The following is an 8,020-nucleotide window of genomic DNA, read 5'->3' on the forward strand; positions in this document are numbered from 1 at the left end:
ATTTTGAAGGCCAATATCTACAGAACCACTGGTCCGATTGGATTGAAAGTTAGTATGTACCTAGACCGGGATGTGTTATAGATGAAAATTGAAGCGACGTCATGATGACGTCATCATGGGTTACGTGACGTTTCGTTAAATATTAATAGTTTTAATCTATAAAAATCAATATAAAATCAACCGTGAGAGACTTGAACATGATTCTTTTCGGGAATTGATAGAATTATCGAGGGTCTTCATTTTTTAAATATTTGTCATTTAAAATTGGTGAAAGATGTGAACTTGCTTTCAACGAGGTATGCTCTGGCTAAGTTGTTCTTTACCATAATATTATATGATGAAACTTTATGTGACGTCATCATGACGTCATCACGTGACATGTGACGTGAATGGAATCACATATTATATTCCACCATTTATTATAAACAGAACTACACATCCTTGGTTGATGGAACACATGTAACATGTCACAAAAAGCTTTCAAAACAGCCCTGTGTTTGTCCACATAAGTCTAGTTATCCATTGATTTTGCCTTACACATCAAGATTAATACATTAACTAAAACTATCAATCATGGTCCCACACGAGTATCAAGCTGTAATTGCATGCATATTTGGAATTTAAAAATTTAGTTTTGTTTGTTTGGCCCGCCATATGCGGGCTCTAATTTGCATAATCTGCATTCCTTGTGGGCTTAAGACCGCACCCATACCATGTTTTTGATTGTCCAAGTTATTCAAGCGTATCTCTATGTAAATGAAGCGCTTTCTCAGCCTCCCCATTCAGGTGAACTCACACACACACACACACACCGAGTACGTATATCCTGCATCCTTGCTCAATTCTGACTTGACTTGGTGCTTTTCTGAACTGACTAGATCTATACTTGCCTTGTTCTAAGTTATGTCTACTTCAAGTGACAATGTTCAAACTGAAATTTTTGACAAATTCAAAGATTATTTCGACGCTAAGTTCAGCGCGATTTCCAAGCCAGTAGATGACTCCACTGCTTTGGAAGAACTGAAACTCAAGTTGGAGGCAAAGGATCTTTCTAGACCGGGCAACATCGCTTCGTTTGAGTTTTTTTTCGACAGTTGGAGATTCTACTATACAAAATTCAAACCGCTCTAACAACCGAAAATAACACCGAAGCAGTTTTACAAGCTGAGTCAAGAAGGTCCTAGACCTCCTCGCCGACAGAAAGCAAAAAATTCGAATTGCCGACTCCAAGCAAGGCTGGCTGGGGAACTATTTCCCACCTGGACAAGAGAAACGCCGATAAGTTGTCCGCCGAGCAACACAAGAAGGTTTTGGCCGCCAAGGAAGCCGCCCTGTCCTTGCTCTATGCCCTGAAAGGACATCGAGACGCGTAAGCGTCGACGAAATGAATCTCCGCAACTCCAGCAGAGTGGTTCGAATTCGAAGCCAGCATTCGGACATCCTGATCGTTATCTTTTTCGAGGTATTGTAAATGAGTTGTTCCATTCCCCACCTAATTCTTTGTCAAATTTCATTAGCTGTTTGTGATCCCACCATTAGCCCATGCTACAAATAAATAATTAGAAACAATCCAATTGCCTCCGTTTCCTTATTATGGCGGTCCATTAATACTAAACTGCTTTTCATGCGTATGAGCGAAGCGAAGTAGCATGAAAATTTAGTTTTGTTTGTTTGGCCCGCCATATGCGGGCTCTTATTTACATTCCTTGTGGGCTTTAAGACCGCACCCATAACATGTGTTTGATTGTCCAAGTTATTCAAGCGTATCTCTATATAAATGAAGCGCTTTCTCAGCCTCCCCATTCAGGTGAACTCACACACACCGAGTACGTATATGGGTGTTTACATAAATGTGGAGGCCAGTGTGTGATATTAGGGTCAAATTTTCAAAATAACCAAATTAAATTCAGCTTCACATGGTTTTGCAGTCTAGGGTCTATATTTTGTCAAAAACAAAACCATTTTTCTGTAACATGACCCTTTTTAGAGTAGCAACATGATAAACTAGCATATGGGACACAAATTTCACCTGTAACAGTGACACCAAATTGTTAATTTCTTTTAGAGCTCTCACCAGGTTATTGTTCAGGTATGGTAAAGACATGTTGCTTTTTAAGCAATTATTTGCAACACATATAAGTTAAAAAAAAACTTTAACACTATCCTTGTTCAACATATCAAGTTTTAGGAAATTTGACATATTATGATGATTTCAAAAATGTAGCTCTCACTTGACATAAAATTATATTATTTTAAGACGAACACTCACTTGTTCTCTAAAAGCAAGTTTGACAGCCAAAACTGCAACTATGAAGAGCAATGAAGATTTACAAACACCACTAGAAAGCATGTTATTGTAAGTCAAACAGGTGCTTTTGCTTCATTGTTTCAGCTGAAAAGAGGTATTTCACCTGTAACGGAGTCAGTGTTGACACCAATCCTTTATTGCCTCTTATTTCAAATTCTAAGAGAAGGATTCAAAATGTAATGACAACTATATTCCAAGCCAATCTCCAGGATATATTTTTAGTTAAACTTGTTGACAAATACAGTTTTGACAAATTCAGAGTGCAGCTGCAAAGTATCACACTGTAACGTTTTTTGATGACACCAAATTGATCTGTCAATATTTAAAATTAATATATTTCTTGTACTTCTTTGAATTTCACTTTTGGTCTTCCTTAGTCTCTTTATTTAATAAAAGACTTCAATAATCACTTAAAATTTAGAATAGTTGAAAGTTTCTACAAATATTATAATCAATGGTAAAGTTCACTCTGTAACAGGATTTGCTGACACCAAATGTTACAGAGTGATGGTATTTTAAGCGGGCATGTCAAAATGATACAAAGTTGCCGATGCACGAACATTGTGTTTAATATTAAGTTTTGGGTTATCATCAATCATTTAGAATTAAAAAGGACCAAATTTATCAATTGAAAGAATGAAAACTGTGCACCATTGAACAAGCTGTAAAAATGTCAAGCAATTTTACCTAAAAATGTCATAATTCTGGCTAATTTTTGATCAAAATGATACAAATGCATTGTGGTGATTTAAGTTTTTTTAATTTCAGTGGTACCCACTGAAATGTGATATGGGCAATAAAGTAAAAGCACAAATATTAGCAAGTTGGTTATTTTAACATGGAAATGGCCCTTGAAAGGAAAGAACATGTGCATCAATACCACTGGCCTCCACATTTATGTAAACACCCACATCCTGCATCCTTGCGCAATTCTAACTTGACTTGGTGCCCTCCCGCCCTCCCGATCCCCAGGCAAAGTGTATAATGTACATATAATTATTTTTAATTTTTGGTATGTTTTGTGGCCGCTCCTTTTCTCTCTCGTTCCGAATTTTGTTTTCAGGCATGTCGTCTTTTGAGTCGTGCTTCTCCTGCGGAATGTCGGGCCATTGGTCCAGAAATTGCCCCTATTCCTTTGGATCCAACACCTACTAGCGCTTCCGGACCCAGGCAAGATCCACTCCAGCCGTCCCTTTCAGGGAGGAACAGACCACCTTTCTCGTCATGGCACGCCACATCTTACCAGATGCAGAGAGCATTGCCTCAAGCAAGCCAGCATGGAACCGCCTCGACAGGGCCGTTTGATACCGCCAGTACTAGCAACACCTCAACATTGCCCAAGGCACAGAAGAGACAACGTTTGCAAGACGTTTGATGACGTTCTTAAGGTACATTGTTTCCCCCAAATAGCACCCTTACAGTCTGATAATTTACCAGTCAAAGGGAGATTAAAACAACATGTTCAATTCTGGCGTGATATCGGTTCCCCTGACATGATTTGTGTCTATCATTGAGTATGGTTATGTAATCCCTTTCATAGGGGGTTAGATGTTAGATGTTTCTCCGGAATAATAAGTCGGCCTTACGCGAGGCCCATTTGTAACAAATTCCATTTTAGATTTGCTGGCTTCATCCCGAATTTCAGAAAAGTCTCTCCCTTCCTATGTAACCAGTCCCTTATCTGTCGCATGTTCGGCTTCCAAGAAAAATAGACTTATTCTTGATCTTAGTGCCCTCAACAAATTCATACCAAAAAGGCACTTTAAATTAGATGATTGGAAGTCGGCTATTCAATTTCTCTCGGCAAATGCTCTCATGATATCTTTTGACTTGAAATCGGGTTATCATCATTTCGACATCGCCCCTGCTTCTCAACGTTATTAGGATTTTCTTGGCGCATTAACGGGGTGGACAGATATTACGAATTTACTGTCTTGCCCTTCGGGCTCACATCTGCCCTTACATATTCACCAAAGCTCTCAAACCATTGGTCACTCATTGGAGGTCATTTTAATAGCTCTCTACTTGGATGATGGTTTTGTTGTTATCCCTCGCCCTAAGCAATCCTCAGAACACGACCGGATCGCGTTAGGTGTCGCTTACCATATTCGTTCTGATCTTCTAGAAGCAGGATTCGTTTACAACATTTCCAAGAGTAATTGGAATCCTGTCCTTACTATCGACTGGCTGGGTATGAGATGGGATACCGCGCAGGGTACTCTTAAGGAACTTGATCATAGGATTGATAAAATTAAGAGATCCATAGAACTACTTTTACAGCAACCTTCACTTCTCACAATCAGGGACTTGCATTCATTCGTAGGTCAAATTATTTCGTTGTCACCTGTTGTAGGTAGTATCACGAGATTTAATGACTCGTCATTGTCAGATTGACAATCGCAGCCGCTTTCGATGAAAGTGATCCAGTCGTTCCTACAAATATCTGTTTGTCTGAAGTTAAGTTTTGGAGAGATAATGCCCCAAAATTGAATGTTCGTTTTGTTTTTGCTCACCGAGTTGTGAACAAGATCATTTGCTCAGACACCAGTTCCACCGGTGCAGGTGCTATAATTTGTAACAGCCCACAAATCGTGGAACGATTACAAAATCAGTACAAAGTTCCACTTTGCGCGAGCTTGAAGCTGTTCGTTTGGCTCTGTTGTCCTTTCTACCTCATGCCTCCTAGTTTTTAGTGTCATCCACCCTTAAACACATGCATCATTGCCAATGTAAAGGGGTCCTTATTTTTCCTTGGTGGCCTTCGCAACCCCCCTGACCTTTACCAAAATCCAAAACCGACGTTTTCAGGGACGGTAGAACTGCCTTTCTTTGCGATACATTGGACAACTACTCACCTGTTGCGATTTTACGTCGATTTTTAGAAGCTGCTGGTATTAATTTGGGTCAAGACAAATATTTGTTCACTCCTGTTAGATATTTGTCCGGTACGAAAACGTAAAAAATTGGTGCTGATTGATCCTTAAGTTACACTAGGTGTAGAGAGTTTTTTTTTGAAGTCCTTAGGCGCATAGGTGTAAGCGATCCAAAGGTATATGGTCTTCACAGTCTAAGATCAGGCGGGGCTTCCCACCTAGCTAACAAACATGTTCCTGAAGCATTGATAATGCAACATGGTCGCTGGAAGACCTCCGAGGCTAAAAACGGATACGTCAAATGGAATACCAAAGAAAGATAAGACCTGTCACAGACACTTTTCAAAGAGTAATTGTCGAATATGTCAAACCTGGTTATACAATGTATACAATATTCTATACGTTCTTTGGGGGTTTTCTTTTTTGGTTGTGTGTAATAATTTGCATTAAATTTTCTATTGATAGTCAGCAGTACTTATTAAAATTAGGTGAGATTTTTGTATTAACAAGTATCAGGATCAGATGATCCGAAACGGTCAGGTGACCGGTCCAGTATATGAGTTTTATTTATGATTAGAGAGTCAGCAGTAATTAATTTAAATTCATTGAAATTCTGCATTAACGAAGTAAGGATCAGATGATCTGATACGGTCAGATGACCGGTAAAGTGTATTTAAAAATGATGACCTGGAGTTTGCTTAACATCAGCGAATCAAGTTGGTGATGAGTGGTTCAGGAGGATCACATATCCAATATGGACAATTAAGATGAACAGTTAAATGTATAATTCAAATTCATGGCCAGAATTTCATGTCTATCATAAGTGGCATCTCAAAAAAGAAGAAGAAGAAGAAGAAGAAGTAAGACTATCAGTGAAAACTCGGTGTTTGTGATCCCACCATTAATCCATGCTGCAAATAAATAATTAGAAACAAATCCAATTGCCTCCGTTTCCTTATTATGGCGGTCCATTAATACTAAACTGCTTTTCAAGCGTATGAGCAAAGCGAAGTAGCATGAAATGCTGATTTCCTCAGATACAGTGCGAGTCAAAAAGAAGATGAACGAAATAGACAAAATAATTCCAAATAAAGGGTCTCGCTCCATTTCATAATAGAGCAAAGGCAAAAAGTACATGTTTATTGACTGGTAACTGTGAAACTCTCACGGAAGTTGCGAATAGATTACGGAATTCAACTATCCATCACTGATCATTTACCGTTTGAATTTTAAAATGTATAGGATTAAAATCTCTTTGTAATTTGAATGCTTGTTTGTTAAATCTGTAATTCTCACTTTGCTCAATAGTTTCCGATGGCATTCCATGGACAGATGTCGTTACGGAGTACGTGACGGGTTACACTGGCTTTTGACTCCGGTTACGAGAAAAGAATCAAGAAAGCAGAAAGGTCGGCCGCCTCCTAAGAAGGGATCCCAGTGTCAGCAGATCATATTCAACCAAAACAGATGTGGCCACTAAATTAGCAACAGTTTTTTCGTCCCACTGGGGGTCCCTTATCACGACAACCGCATCTCCTTCCAATGCGGTACCCAAGGTCACTTTGCAAACAACATTTCAATCGCTTCGAGCACCACAAACAGGACTACAAGCATCCACACACCCAAAAAGCCGTGGAGACTGGGAAGCACAAGGTAGATTGAAACAATGTATTTCCTTTTAGATAAATGTTTTGAAGGCCAGCCTTTTTTATGGATGTTTTGGATTCAGGATATAAGATCCCGAGCAACTGAGCAATATATCCATCTTATTTTAGAAAATACTTTTGAAAATGCTCTCCCTAGAGTTTGTACACAACCGTTTGAATCTTGCATTCTTTCCGCGAACAAAAAAAAGACTGTGTTTGGGGTATTGCAACAACAAGTTTGCAATTTGTTCAAAAGACCAAATTCATGTACATTTCAAGTTGTAATTAGGAACAATTTTTACTGTAGTTTCGATCTTAGATTAAAAGTGCTGATTTACCCATCAAATGAACAGCTGTAAAAAAAAAAATGGTTCTTCTCTAAAAAAAAAAATGCATGTTTTCTGATAGAATGGATGAATTTCAGTAATTTGTTCACATGAATTTCCACTCGTGAAAAAAAAAAACACAACACGCCCCTTGTAAGGACAAAACGGTAATAATGTGTACGAATTTATGCAATGTATGACAAATTATACCGAAAACAGTTGAACCTTTGTATGCGTGCACGTTGCGGTTCACACTTACCTGTGTGTACCGAATGCAACTTTTTTTTCGGTAGCACTTGTCATAAATTGCATCATTTTGTAAATATTATCACTGTTTTCAGCCAAAGAAAGGGTATGGCTAAGGAATTTCTGTAATTGATCAGTCGTTATTGGAGCAAGATGTGCCCAGTAAATTCTAAGTTAGGCAACTAAAGTTGCGGGTAACACCATGTGTGGTTCTGTAAAGAACCGATTGGTGAGTGTAGAGCTCGACGTTTCGGACAGCGTGCTTATGGACAACCGGTTCTCTTCCAACACGAAATTACTTTCCACATGGTGTTACCCGCAATTTTTTTTACTTCAACATTCGCATTCGGTGCATTCCATTGGTTGACCACTTGTTCTAATAGTCCTTGGGACGAGAGCCCGAAAACGCTTTAGTTTTCGAGATACGCGATCTGTTCCGCCGAATTTCATAAAACTTTCCACACATAGTTTATGATGTACCATATCGAAATAACTTTGTTCCCCGATCCACACTTTGTTTGAGAATGAGAAAATCTGGGATAAAAACGCCGGAAATTCTGCATGAGAAAACAATAAGAAACCTTCTCGCACGCAATGAGTGCTTGCAAGTTTTTTCCTATT

At 38.8% G+C, this 8,020-nt stretch overlaps 1 long non-coding RNA gene across 1 annotated transcript; it reads left to right on the forward strand.

The window, feature by feature from the left end:
• The first annotated feature begins 440 nt into the window (after nt 1–440).
• LOC119722621 lies at nt 441–7,195 on the forward strand. The gene is made up of 3 exons (XR_005270462.1): nt 441–1,462; nt 3,372–3,696; nt 6,490–7,195. It is a non-coding gene; the product is annotated as an uncharacterized LOC119722621 (long non-coding RNA).
• Nucleotides 7,196–8,020: the final 825 nt, after the last annotated feature.

This window comes from Patiria miniata, unplaced genomic scaffold (genome assembly GCF_015706575.1).
Source record: "Patiria miniata isolate m_02_andy unplaced genomic scaffold, ASM1570657v1 HiC_scaffold_16, whole genome shotgun sequence".
NCBI classification, from domain to species: Eukaryota; Metazoa; Echinodermata; class Asteroidea; order Valvatida; family Asterinidae; genus Patiria; species Patiria miniata.